This window comes from Nuphar pumila, chromosome 7 (assembly GCF_984573655.1).
Source record: "Nuphar pumila chromosome 7, dmNupPumi1.hap1.1, whole genome shotgun sequence".
NCBI lineage: Eukaryota > Viridiplantae > Streptophyta > Magnoliopsida > Nymphaeales > Nymphaeaceae > Nuphar > Nuphar pumila.
In genome coordinates this window covers 69,364,390-69,379,218 of record NC_143255.1, presented here as the reverse complement: position 1 = coordinate 69,379,218, position 14,829 = coordinate 69,364,390, and positions in this window count along the sequence as shown.

Here is a 14,829-nt window from a genome sequence, read left to right as displayed (position 1 = left end):
GTTTCTTCCTTTGCTCAGCCTGGTTTACTTGTTCCGCTGGAAGGAAAGCAGGCTGGTCAAGTCGGCCAATTTCAAAAGAGCGACAAGATTCTCCATTTCTGAATGCCATAATGGAGCCTAAACTGGCGAGACTATCGGCCACTTGATTAAAATCTCTCTTGATGTGGAATAACTGAAATTCTTCAAACTTGCTGACAAGAGCTGAAACAATTTTCTGATAGGGAAATAACTTCTGATCTTTCACTTGCCATTCGGCTCGAACTTGATTGACAACAAGTAATGAGTCGCCGTAGGCATGCACTCTCTTAACATTGAAGTCTAGTAGAATCTTTAGACCTTGAATCAGGGCTTCATATTCAGCCATATTGTGGGTACATTGAAAATCCAACTTGAGAGAAAATGGAATCATCTCCTTCTCAGAAGTGATTAATAAAATTCCAATGCCTATTCCGGCCATGTTCTTAGAACCATCGAAAAATAAGTTCCAGATTGGAAATTGCTGGATATTGCAAATCTGCTCATCAGGGAAGTCATCTTCGGCTTTCACTTCTTCGGCCAGAGGAAAATCCGCCAATTGATCTGCAATTGCTTGGCCTTTGATTGATTGCTGCGAGACATATTCTAGGTCGTACTGCATCAGTAAGACTTGCCATTTGGCGACTCGTCCGCTTAGGAAAGGTTGCTCCAAGATGTATTTGAGGGGATTGAGTTTAGACAGGATTTTGACCTCTGATGCCAACAGGTAGTGTCTTAGCTTCTGGCACATCCATACCAGAGCTAGGCAGGTCTTCTCTATTTGAGAGTATTTTTTTTCATAGTCTATGAAAGTCTTACTCACGTAATAAATGGCATGTTCTATCAGGCTGCCTTCTTTGTACTGCGCCAAGAATCCGCCGCATGCAACTTGATTGACTGAGATATATAACAAAAGAGGTTTTCCCAATTCTGGCGGCTTCAGGATTGGAGGATTGAGAAGATACTTCTTGATTCTATCGAACGATTGCTGACACTCTGGTCCCCATTCGAATTTCACTCCTTTTCTGAGCAAGTGGTTGAAAGGTTCACATCTCATCGCCAAGTTGGAAATAAATCGCCGGATTGATTGCATGCGTCCCTAAAGGCTACGCAACTCTTTGAGATTTTTCGGGGGTGGCATATCAATGATAGCCTTGGCTTTGGCTGGGTCAACTTCAATTCCCTTTTTACTGACCAGAAAACCCAACAGTTTGCCTGATTCGACTCCAAAGACACATTTTTGCGGGTTAAGCCTTAACTTGTAAAGAATGAGTCTCTTAAATACTTGATCAAGGGCTTCGAGGTGATCTTCTCCCTCTTTAAATTTCACAAGAATATCATCAACATACGCATCCATGATTTTGCGCATTTGATCATGAAAGATAACGACCATCGCCCGTTGATATGTTGCTCCAGCATTCTTGAGCCCAAAAGGCATAACTGTATAGCAAAAAGTGCCCCAAGGCGTAGTAAAGGAAGTTTTAGATTGGTCGCGAGCGGCCAACTTAATCTGGTTGTAGCCGGAATATCCATCCATGAAGGAGAACATGGCATGTCCTGCTGTGCTGTCAATCAGCAGATCAATGCTTGGCAGTGGATAATCATCCTTCGGAGTTGCCTTGTTGAGGTCTCTGAAGTCTATGCAAATCCTGACTTTGCCACTTTTCTTTGGGACAACGACGATATTGGCTAACCAGTCTGGGTAGTCAATAGTTCGAATAAATCCTGCTTTTAGCAGATCTTCAAGTCCTTCTTTGACTTGTTGCTCTATTCTAGGATCCATTTTTCTCAGCTTTTGCTTAACTGGCTTTACATCTGGCTTCAAAACGAGTCGGTGTTCGACCAATTTGGGATCTAAACCCAGCATATCTTCATATGTCCACGCGAACACTTCTTCATGTTGCTTGAGGAACTTTGTAAGCCTTTCTTTCTCTTTCGGACTTAGACTGGTACCGATCTTGAGAATCTTGGGATCTTCCTCTGAGTAGTCAATAGTTCGAATAAATCCTGCTTTTAGCAGATCTTCAAGTCCTTCTTTGACTTGTTGCTCTATTCTAGGATCCATTTTTCTCAGCTTTTGCTTAACTGGCTTTACATCTGGCTTCAAAACGAGTCGGTGTTCGACCAATTTGGGATCTAAACCCAGCATATCTTCATATGTCCACGCGAACACTTCTTCATGTTGCTTGAGGAACTTTGTAAGCCTTTCTTTCTCTTTCGGACTTAGACTGGTACCGATCTTGAGAATCTTGGGATCTTCCTCTGAGCCGATATTGACATCTTCAGTAGGATCTTGTACTAGAGCGGATGGTTCATCTTGCTTCTGAACTGAGGCGAACTCTGGTAATTCCTGAAGAGACGGATCAAATTCTGCATAATCATCTAACTGCTTTGCAACCTTGCTATCTCCTGTGCTTGCTTTGACTCGGTGAATTGCTGCCGATTTCTGGAAAACCTTGGGATTGATAACGAGTTTCTTGATTGCTCGGGAAGACATTTCTGAAATTTTGGATAAGAAATGGGATTCAGGAAAAATCGTCCATCATACAACAAACCATCATTTAAAAAGAATTATGCATAAAATGACATTGAGTTATAAAATGAGGATGTAGAGACAAAAAAGGTAGATGGCATCCAGATAGACAAAGAAACTTGACATTTTATTGATTTCAATTGATAAAAGACATTGAGACAATTATTTTGAAAGGAATAGAAAGGAAATGCAACAACGATTCTCAATGTGCCCCTCTAACAAAAACAGTCTTCTTTGGCGAGCTCCCGCCGGAAAACCCTAATCCTGCTATGTGGGGACGATGCTTTTGGATTATTGGCTCGACACGACCATCTTCATTTTTGCCCAGTCCTTTAAAGGGTTGATAACCATGCTTCAGAAGTAAATCGAATCCCTTTCTTACTTTCATGAATTGTGGAAACAATGGATGATCTTTGACAGTGTCGTAGCTGACACGACCTCCAATCTTGAAGAACTTGGGACCTTTCCACCGGGTCATGGCTACAGTGTGCAGGGATAATTCTGATGTTGCCTGGAGTATCTCCTGACTTTCTTTGAGACTGATTTCTTCATTCTCTCTGATGCTAGGAATATCTGCAGTGAATGATGGTCGAGGTATCATAGGCTGTGGGAGCCTTTCTTCCAGGTCCTCTCCGAGCACAGTTGTAATCATTCCACCTTTTGACCATTTTACGCATTGATGTAAGGTGGAAGGTACTGCATTTGCATTATGAATCCATGTCCTTCCGAGCAGCAAATTGTAGGTGGGTGGCACATTGACCACATGAAAAAGCACTGAATGTACCGAATAATTAATGAATACTTCCAGGAATATCTTGCCTTTTGCCGTTTGACCATGGTTGTCAAACCCATAGATGGTGATAGGATCTGGAATGTATTCTTCTTCCTTAATGCCTAGCACCTTTGCGGTCATTTCGGGACATATGTTGAGGCTGCTGCCTCCATCAACTAGTACATGGGGTACTGTCATTCCCGTTACCCGAACAACGATGTAAAGAGCATTATTGTGAAAGGAATGAGGCTTTGGAAGGTCCTCATCCGAGAAGGTGATTGGCGCATTGGTCATAGCTGAATTCACTATTTGTGCCATGTCTTCAGGAGTGGTACTGGGCTTAACTTTGATTTTTCTGAGCAGATCGTCCAGTACTTGCTGATGCTTGCAGGAACTCTTGGCCAAGTCAAAAATGGAAACATTGGACAGAGCGGTCAGAGGCTTCTGACTTGAATTCCCCGGCTTGGGCTTGATGATTTGATTGAGAAAATCAGGAAGTCCCTTTGACTTGGGGACTGACTTTACCGATGCTTCGGAGACTATCATCTTGCCCAATGCTGAGATTAGATCCATCTTCTTAGAATCAGGAGTTGCTTGTCGAAGCACTGACACCTGATGTTGAACTTGTAGGTCTTGTGTAGAACACGGCTTGATATGTTCATGAGGCAGGAATGGTTGGGCAGATACTACTGCTGTGGTGTGTGAAGGAAAAGGCTGCTTAAGAATATCCATTTCTTCTTCTTCTTCTCCTTCTACCAATAGATTTTTATCGATAAGATCCTGCATAATGTTCTTGAGAACGAAACAGTTCTCAGTGCTATGTCCCACTGTTCTGTGGAACTTGCAGAATTGATCCTTCCATTTCCCCATAGACACAGGGGGATCAGCCAATCTATACAACTTGACCATTTCTTTCGACAGCATATACTCGAGCACATCTTCGAGTGATTGGTCGAGAGGAGTGAATTTTCGGTCATAGCTCCATCCTTCATGTTTAACTTTTTCGCGCAGTTTCGGCCCTTGGTCTTGCTGAGAGGGCTTGATGTATTGAGGAGCAGGCTTTGTTTTCTGATCTCCTTTATTGTTGGAATTGTTTGTGCCATAGCAGTAATCTTTCTTCTGCCCTTTGTACTGATTTTTGTTGTTGTTGTTGGCAGAGAAGGTGAAGTGAGCTTTCTTCTTTTGCTCACCTTGGGGATTACTCTTGGAAAAGGTGAAGCCTTCATAGACTCCATTCTCTACGCTCAGCTCGAGCCATTCGGCTCGTTCAGTCAACTCGATGAAAGTCCGAGATGGTGCGGTGGAGATCAATCCTCTTAAAGGCTGCGAAAAGTTGTTGAGGATTAAGGACAGTGCGTGCCTTTCCGAGATAGGATCTCTCATTTTGTTACAAACTGACCTCCACCTGTGAATGAAGTCCCTTGCTTTTTTATTCTCATTCCGCCTCAGACTGCAGAGATGACTTAATGTCGGGAGTGCTTCTGTATTGAACAAAAAGCGTTCAATAAATAAATTCACCACTTTATCGAACTCCTTGAGCTCGATGGGATTGATATGCTCAGCATACCATTTAGCTGCAACTCCTTCCAAGCTACGAGGGAAACACAAGAACAATGCTCGGTTGTCCCTTTTGAACTTAGAGCATTCTGCAAAGAAAGTGGCGAGATGAGCTTTCGGATCGCCAGAACCATCAAACTTGATAAATTTTCGGGGAAGGTTTTCGAGATCATCATCCTCTTCGAGGCCGTCATAGAAGTCCTCACTGGTAAAGACTTTCTTGCCCTTGTCACGGGCTTGGAGATCCTTAACAACTCGGGCCATTTCCCTGAATTGCGACTGCAGGGGTTCCTCTGTAACTTGATTCTTTGCTTTGCGGCTCCTCCTTTGTTCTCGGCCACGTTTCTGAAATGCCGGAGGCACCTCATATTCTTCCTCAGTGTCTTCGGTTGATTCGGATTCATCTGAGATTTCTTCTGACTGAATTTGCTTCTTGGGAGCCTTCTTATTCTTGTGCTCGTGGAACTTTTCTCTGAATTGATTTTTTTCTGCACTAGTCCTAGCCTGTTCACTCATCATTTTATTCATCATCTTTCGGAACATGGCATACATTTGAGGGTCTATGCCGTCATCCTCTTGTTGCTGCTCTTGACTCTTCTCGGATCGGGGGGAGCCCATCTCTTCTTCTGAGGCTGACGAGTACTGCGATACCGTTGTTCTTTTGCCTGATCTTGTCTCAACCATCAAATGATATGGATGCTCTCAGATTTTGCTGCGGATGCTCTCTGCAGAGCAAAGACCTGATTAGATTATGAAGGAATTGGCTTTTGGAAGAAATGTTTATTGAAAATATGGTAGACACTTTGAAGAAGATGTCCCATTACTAGGGTCTGAGTCGTCGTTAGAATCACGACAATTGTGTTGTCAATTCTTTAGCACGAGAAACAAACAACGAAAATATGCCTCGTTACCTAGGCGAGGTCATCAAACCATAATAGAAAAAGAGAGAATTTTATTCAAATAAAAAAAACATGATTTTATTGATCTTGACAAAGAGGTGGAGGACAAACAATTTGCCACCATTCACGATAATCAGCAGACACTCTAGGACCAGGGAAGATTTTAAGAGAGACAAAGGAATCCCAGCCGTAGCGGGCAGAATGATATGCCCCGGACCATTGCGCGGAAGTGAGATCAAACTCTGCCATAACACTTGATAACAATCGGGCTTCGACGTACTGCTGTCTCTGGGAGAACTGCCGGACACATCTCTCTGGTTGGTAGTAAGTGCAGAAGAATGGGCCCAGTAACTTGAACCTCTTGCCATAAGCATAGGTGTATCTGGGAGGAGATAATTGCCGATCAAAATAGTCCCAGACTACATCATCTTCTTGAATGTTGTTGATCATAGACCGGTACTGTGCCATTGGAAGAAGTTCTTGACCATTATATCTGAAAGAGCTTGCTCGGGCTGGAACATGCTGAAAGAACCAGGATTGAAGCGCGTAGATGCATCCTTCAACTAAGATGGATTCTCCAAGTGAGAATCGAGTCAGACCTCGATATAGGAAGGCGAGCGCTGCCATGGCTATGGAGAGGCGATTAGTCTGCCGACTTCCCCATCTTCTCATGAGCTGAATTATTCTGATGTCCATGTAGTTTTGTCCATCTGGGAAGAGGGATAATCCTACGGTGCACAGAACCATTGCATTCTGAATCCTTTCTTTGGCTGTTCTTGATAGCGATCTGACTTCAACGAAGGTCTCGTACTGGCGGTACAACTCGAGCAAATCGACATATTCATTCCCTTCCAACTGGATCAAAGGCCAGGATCGGCGGCCTGTCATACGAGCTAAGGAGTCTCGGGGGTCCAAACCCTTGACATTGATCAGGAATTGATGTTCTAATGGATCACTTGGCTGACCGGCTGGTTCTGGTAATCCCATGATTTCTGAAAATTCATCCATTAAAATGGTCATCTCTCCCCATGGGAACCAGAAGATACATGTTCGAGGATTCCATCGTTCTGCCATTGCATGGATCAAGTTGTCGTTGATGGTCTGCTTCCCAACTGCTGACGCCAGTTCTAATCCGCACTCGCTCAAATGGTCCGGGAACATTCGGGAAAAACTCTTTAGCCAGGAATAATACCACCGGGGAATGAAAGTTCTGGTGCTAAGAGCTCGATGTTCAGGACGACCTTGTCGCACCTCGAAGGAGATGTGACCTTCAGGAAAGATAAGATCGACTTGACTGGATGCCATCGAACTGAAAACAGAGACAGACTCAGAATGAGACTTAGGAAAATATGAGAAATTTTGAAAAATTTTGCCAGCAGGATAAAAATGCAACTAGAAATTCGAGATCCAGTGGAAAGGTAGAATGTAAAATCACCTGGAGTTTTGAAAGAAATTGGATATTTGAGAAAATCATCCAGGGTTTGAGAAGAACATCTCGTGGAAAATATGGATGTTTTGAAAAAGGCCTAATAAGTTGGAAAACATTTGGGAAATATAAAGAATTGAGGAAATCAACATACAATCACATCCTGCACAAACATTTATGCACATTCAGCACTCCCTAAAAGGCTGACTCTAGATGCATCATTTTGAAAACAGTTGTAGGACCTAATCCTAACTCTAGGTTCAGATCATCTTTGTCCAATCCAGTTATGCCGATATACCCGAACCGAAATTTGAGGTACGTGGCATATAATTTCAACTCCGGTTCTAAGGTAAGGTTTTCCAACATCCTTGAGCGCCTACCGATATACTTCGGACTGTGGCCCGCGGTACGTGGTAGGGGGGTGTTAACCCAAATAGTTGGCCCAGTTGTGAGGCTCTGTCCCGAACTAGGGTTCTGAAAGAGAGCCCAGCAACGTGAAGACCGGGTAATGATAGGTAAGGGAGTTTTGAAAAAATGATCACATGCAAGGAATAGATGGCTCTAAGTCCTAGAGAGATAGACTTTTGAAAATCTTTGAAGAAGCATACATTGTTTGCATTCAGATCCTAAATTGAGGAGAGTTGTACTTAGACCTAAGTCTATGTGAGCATGAAAATTTCTCCTCAATATGGTCCTACCAAACCATGCCTAAGCTATATGCAATCAATGTCAGCTAGGTCAGAATCTAGGCTCCTAGGCTCGCATGATAGCAAAAGTAAAGAGCTGACATTTTGTGAACATAATTTCAATAATTGAACCAAGTCAAGCATAATTCTAATCAGACAAGGACAGGTCCCATCACGGTCGCCAAACCTGTTATCGTCGCAAAATTTTTCCCGTCTTTCCTTCCTTACGGAAGAGAGAGGGAAATGCTTTCGCGATTCAAACTTGACCGGATTTTGGAATTTGTTTTTGAAATACTCGCCTCCGTTTTGAAAATTGCGGGAAAATCCATGGGATGGGGCTCGACCTGTCGGTACGAGGTTCGACCGTTCCTGCCACCTTTAACAGGGGTAATCGAACCAAGGACCAAAATTATGCTTGACTTAGCGAAATTATCGAAATTGTATTTTATCTTAAATGCATAGAGAATTCAGGCATGTGCTATGAGATTTTGGAAAATGTAAATTGGAAAATATGATGTATGCTTAGAAAACATTTAGAGTTGAAAATCATTTCTCGGGAAAAGATGGAAATCAGTCTCTCAAGAAAACTCAGACGAAGAAGGTTTGAAAATCTCAGGAAAGTTTATAAAGACTTAGAAAATCTTGAAGAAGTGAGAATCTCGAGAAAATCTTGAGAAAGCTTTATAAAGACTTGGAAAATTATGAAGAAGTGAGACTCTCAAGAAAATTTTAAGAAAGATTAGAAAGGCTTGGAAAAATGAGAATCTCAGGAAAATTTTAAGAAAATTTATAAAGACTTTGAAAAATGAGAATCTCAGGAAAATTTTAAGAATTCTTGAGAAAATATGAACTTTTGAAAAGGAAAACACTTGTTGAGAAAATGCAGACTTTGAGAATTTTTTTAAGAAAATGATAGGAAATTTATAGGAAAGATTCATTGGAGAAGGAAATTTAGAACTTAGGAAATTGAAATCCTGAGAATCTGGTTTTTTTGAAATATCTGAAAATCAACTTGGATTTTTTAAGAAAATGAGAAATTCCTTTTAAAAGAATCTTAAGGAAATAACTTTTTAAGGAAAATCACAGGAAAACATTTGATTTGGGAAATCCAACTCCGAATATCATCATAGTTTCTTGAGAAAATCGATTCCATGAAGTGAAAATCTTTTGAGAAAATCATGAGGAAAACAAATGATGCAGATGATGTGAATGAATGAATGCACTTTTGAAAAGATTTCTGAAAATTTTATTGGAAAAATGTGGATTAAGCCAAAGTAAATCCTTCATATATTCTGACTGTGGCCATGAATATATTCAGGGTTTATTTGAATTATTTCACAATATTTTGAAAACATTGGAAATATGAGGTGCATTTCAAGATAGCCTAAGAGTGTAGGCTCAGTGTGACTGGTAGAAAGAGGATGGATCTGGGTCTCATCCATATTCCGACTAGGGCCGTAAATATGGACTCCACCGAGTTCATCAACTCTCTAAGAGTTGGTGCACGTGTCATTCGTGTTCATCCACGGTGAATTTGGAAAATTGAGATATATGCATCATAGAATCAGGATATTACTGAAATCAAACTATATGAGATGCGGCCTAATCTAAGCGGTAAAAGTAAATCTTATTCCAAGGTTTACATTGGATTGTTACATTGCATAACATAAAGTAAAAGAAAATTAAAATGTAGCCAAGGAATCTGCATCTTCTAGATTTTCCTGCAAAAAGAGAGTTAGTACAAGATAACCAAGAAAATGGATATATATATATATATTATATACAACGAAGAGATATATATATACATCAAAATGCTAAAATGGGTGCTAAATGACATATAACAATGGAGGTGAAATTATATGAGAAAATATATACATGGATGCTCATATATGGAAATAAGGGCACATGAAGGGATAGATATATATATATATAAGTATATAGAGATGTATATATATATACATATATATATACATATATACGTATACATATAGGTAGATATACATAGATATACCTATATATATATAGATATGTATATATATAATGAAAAAAATATATACATATTAATGGAAATTTCATATAATGGGTAAAACCAGAAATTACAGGTATATACAGTTTCTGTAGGCAATTTCACACAGACGTATTTCCCAAATTACAAGGTAATTTCCGATAAAACTGGGTATGGAGCTTCTCTATATATCAATAAAGAAGTCTGCAAAAATTGGTTGGGAGATCACGATTGGATATAGAGATATCCGTTCATGAATATGGCCAAATATCAAGACTGCACACTTGCAGCAGAAAATGAATATGTGTAGGAAATGATTTCCATAAGCCATTTACGCAATCAAAATAGTTGATTTTCATACAGCTATTCACAAAATCAATTGTATGGATGAGATATATACCAGAATGTGGATGACTGGAGGCATAATGATGTGCTATGGAATGCCATAATATGCAACAATGTTTGATGATATGTGGAATCAATGAAATGGATGCACATGCGAGAAACGACAGTACCTAAAGAAAATGGATGTAACATATATGTACAAGAGTGGGTAAGAGATGATCGAAGTATAATCGCATGAATGTTGTTGCCATTTTAAGCAATGTAAAGAATAGTTGTTTATACTAATATCAAATACTCATCATACCATAACATAATCAGATTATAAGATATAATGATTTACAGGGGAGGGACAAAGTATGAGGAAAAGGCGACATGAAAGTGCTGCAGCAACTTGCAGCGGGCATTCTTAGTACTCACGATGGGACATATCCAGAAACAACCTCTCTGGGAATCGTGCATGAGTACATTGTCTCACCAAAACTGGTTGTGGAAACTGATAATAACAGATGATTGATTCAATGCAACAAGTAAACAAATTATTTATGATAGTTATCAGTCATAGTAAACCAAATTAAAACCTCGTATCTAACACTATCACAGTTGGATTCTAAATGACAGATGTGCATATGCTGACGACATTGGGTAAGTATGTAGAGATGTGTGAGCTGAAACGTTGATGAAGACACTATGTAAGGTAAGTGTGGTGAAATGCATTAAGTGAGGAAATATAGTTGCTGTTAAAGAGATAAAATGTTGTGCTACATGAAATCACCATACACTTAGAGACAAACAGGTCAAAAGCAGACGTGCACCAGAAATTACATAGCAGCGGAATGTGAGCACCTAAAATTGCAAAATCTGTGTAGCAATTGAAATATACATAGGTATTCATCAAGGAATGTTCAAATGTACAGGTAATGCAGAAGTCCTGACTGAACCTAACCGAATCTCCATTTGAATATCATCAGGTTATTTCTATCATTCCATCAATGATAACCTGTCATCTTACTTATACCAATTTGGTAATGATAATGCAAAATCTACCTAAAAGAAACATGACTAATACAGAAGAACTGATGACAGTATGGAAACATGAATGCAGGTAAAAAAAAAAAATGGAAATACAAATGACAAGATGAGATGATATGAGGATCGGATAGCCATGAAGCAAATCCAATCTTAAAGTAAGCAAAACTTGCTAATTCAAAGACTGCATAAACTCATTAAATCAGATAAATACTTTACAAATATTCACTATATTCATGCTCAATTCACAAGGGACTGATCTGGTCTTCTATACGCAAGCCTTATGAATAGTTATATGCCACCTTACAAGGAACACAAGATCCCATCTGGACAAACACCTATCGAGATGACAAAATAGTATCGGTCTTAATAGAATTTTTTTTTTTCGTGACTGAAAATGATAGTTTGTTCTAAACAGAGCACTCAAAGAGATCGATGAAGTCATCGCCATGGCTCCTCGATCATCAATGCAAGAAGCAACTAAAGATGCAAAAATGCATTGATTAATGCAATGGATTTGCAAGACAATACCAGAAATTGCAACTGGTGGAATGCTCATGCAATATAGTTATGTCATGACAATGGATATCAAACAAGTGAGATGGCAGAGGTGAGAATCTCACCTGACCGTGCGGTTTGAAGCTCTTGAATGTCAACTGTTGGGAATTCGTTTAGAGTGACTGGAGCTTTGGAGGGAAATAATCTTCTTCTGATTGTCACTATTATAACGGTTTTCTTCAATCGGCCAGGGAAGAGAATGACCCAAAAGGGGCCAGCAGCGAGAAAGGGGCTGATGTGAAATAGAGGTAAAAGGGGAGATGCTGGAGATGTCTCTCCTGTGGCTGGAGCTGAAGAAAGCCTGGATGTTGATGGTGCTGAAGGCTGATGAAGGATGGCCTGAAGGAAATCTGCTGAAGGTCGATGAAGACGTCGCCTCCTTTCTGGCTGAAGATGACCCTCCCTTGGATCCACTACTAGTGGGGCTGAAATAGGCTGGAAGTGGCTGGGCGGCTGAGGATGGGCTCCAGAAAATCTGCTGTTGTTGCTGGATGAAGACGTCGCCTCACCTTGCTGAAGATGGCTCCCCCCCTAAATGGTTGGGGCTGAAGCTTGAAAACGCCTCTTCCCTTTCTCCTTTGAGCTCCCTACCAAAAACCGAAAATCCAAATCAAAAGATCCTCCTCCTTTCCTTCGTGAGTGTCTCCCTTTCTAAAGAAAAAAAACTTTCCTTTCCTCTACAAAAGCAACGCATCCCCTTCCCCTTAATGAGGTTCCGTTAAAAAAATTTTGAAAATTTTGTTGAATTTTTTTTTTTTTGCAAAGGCATGAAACCGATGCCTCATTGCTTTGAAAGCTTGCTATTTTTAAAAGAGGCACCTCTTTGGTTTTTTTTCAAAACCTTGTTTTTTTTCCTAAGTTTAGATAGAAATCAAATTTATGACTTTTTTTATTTATTTTGGAAGTTCGACTGTGCCATTTAAGGCTGCCTCCTTCTAAAAAAAACTTTATTTAAACAAATAAAAAGAAATAAAAAAAAATGAGAGGCTCTTATGGAAATGCCACCTCAACCCACTTTTAAAATCCTTTTGAAAATAAAGTTTTTTTTGTTTTTAAAAGTCTTATTTTCAATTGGGGTGCCACATGTGTGTGGGCCCACTAACTAAAAAATAAAAAAAAATAAAAAAAATAATAAGAAATAATAAGAAATGAAAAAGACAATTTTGCAAATTGGTACGAACTCCGGGTGGGTCCCATTTGAGAATAAGATACTTACCTGAGAGTCTGAGTATGATGCTAGTTCAAAGGCGGGTCCCGCTCCATTTATTTGAAAATACGAGATAAAACATTATTTGTTTTTTTCAAGAATTTGGAAAAATTGGGTTTTCAGGGCAAAAATATGGATAAATGTAAAAACAAAATTTGTAAAGAAATTTAAAATCTTTTGCAAAAAGTTTTGAGATAAAATCTTTAAAATCAATATCCAAATATCCAGATTGTTTTTCTTGAGAAAATTTTTTTGTAATTCAAAGTCCTGGGGGTAAAATGGGAAAGATTGACAATTTTGAAAACCCAGGGTTTTAAAAATCAATTTTGAAAAGTTTACAAATCAAATCTGGATGGACAATTTTGAAAATCAGGAGTTCTGGATCTCAAACTGATATGCTATGCAATGAAATGATGCAAAGTGTTCATGCAATGCGATGCAAAGACATGTTTCAGTGAAATGTCACTCTGAGCTCGGACTTGGAAATTCTAACTCTTTGTCCAGAAAGAGGATTTTGAAATTTTGCCATTTGAAGATGTCTCTGAACCTAAATATAGAAATTTTGAGGCTCAAGAGTAAAATTTAGGACTTTCTGCCAGGTTCAATCTTTAAAAATGACTATTTTGTCCTTTATTGCTTCTGGAGAACTGAAATGTGCCGATTAAGGGCAATGTCAAGAATGTGAGTAAAAATTTGGGGTGTTTACAGTCCCGCATTCTGAAAAGAACAGGAATTTAAATGCAGTTTTAATAGAAGCCGATAAAGAGATTTTTGAAATATAGGTTTTCAAAAGCAAATGCCCCTATGTGGCAGAAGAAGAGAGTATTGGGATATTTAGAGGTATAAAGGAAAATTGACATTTCATTGACGAGCAAAACTGATAACAAAGAACTGAAATATTTACAAACACTTTGATCAAAAGGTCATAAAAGGACTGGGCTGACTGGCCCCCTACAAGGTGACTTGGCAAAAAAGGGAGAAAAGTAAGAGAATTCTGACATCTTCAGTCTTCTGAGTAGCCAGGGAGAGACTTGGTCATGACGGCTAGGTCATCTTCCTCTTCATCTTCAGCAAAGAGATTCTTGTCGGCGCAATCCTGAACAATATTTTTGAAGACGAAGCAGTGATCGGTGTCATGCCCCACTGCTCGATGGAACTTGCAGAACTAATTTTTGAACCTTCCCATGACCGTGGGAGGATCCGCGACTTTTGGAAGTTTAACCAATCCTTTGGCCAGCATGAATTCAAGGGCTTCTTCGAGCGTTTGCTTCAGAGGAGTGAACTCACGATCATTACTCCAACCTTCGCGCTTTATCTTCTCCTTTTGCGGAAAGTTAGACTGGGACGACTTGTTATTCTGCTTGGAAGACTTTTCCCTTTGAGCTGCGCCGTGGTTTTGACCATTCTTGCTGTCATTTCTGTTTCTTCTGTTGCTATCAAGATCTTTGCCAGAGGTATCAGCTGCATGAGTGAACTGCGCTTTCTTTTTCTGATCTTGGATATTTTTGGTCAGAGGTATGCCCTCGAAAAGCCCACTTTCTATTCCTGCCTTGAGCCATTCGGCTCGCTCAATTAATTTGATAAAGGATTTTGCTGGAGAAGTGGCAATGAGGCTTCTCAGAGGCTGAGAGAAATTGCTGAGGATTATTTGCAATGCATGCTCCTCTGGAATGGGAACTTTCATCTTGTTGCAGGTACTTCTCCACCTGTGGATGAATTCTCCTGCTCTTTCAGTCTCATTCTGCTTTAAATTGTAAAGGTGATTGAGCGTAGGTGAAACCTCAGTATTGAATAGGAAGC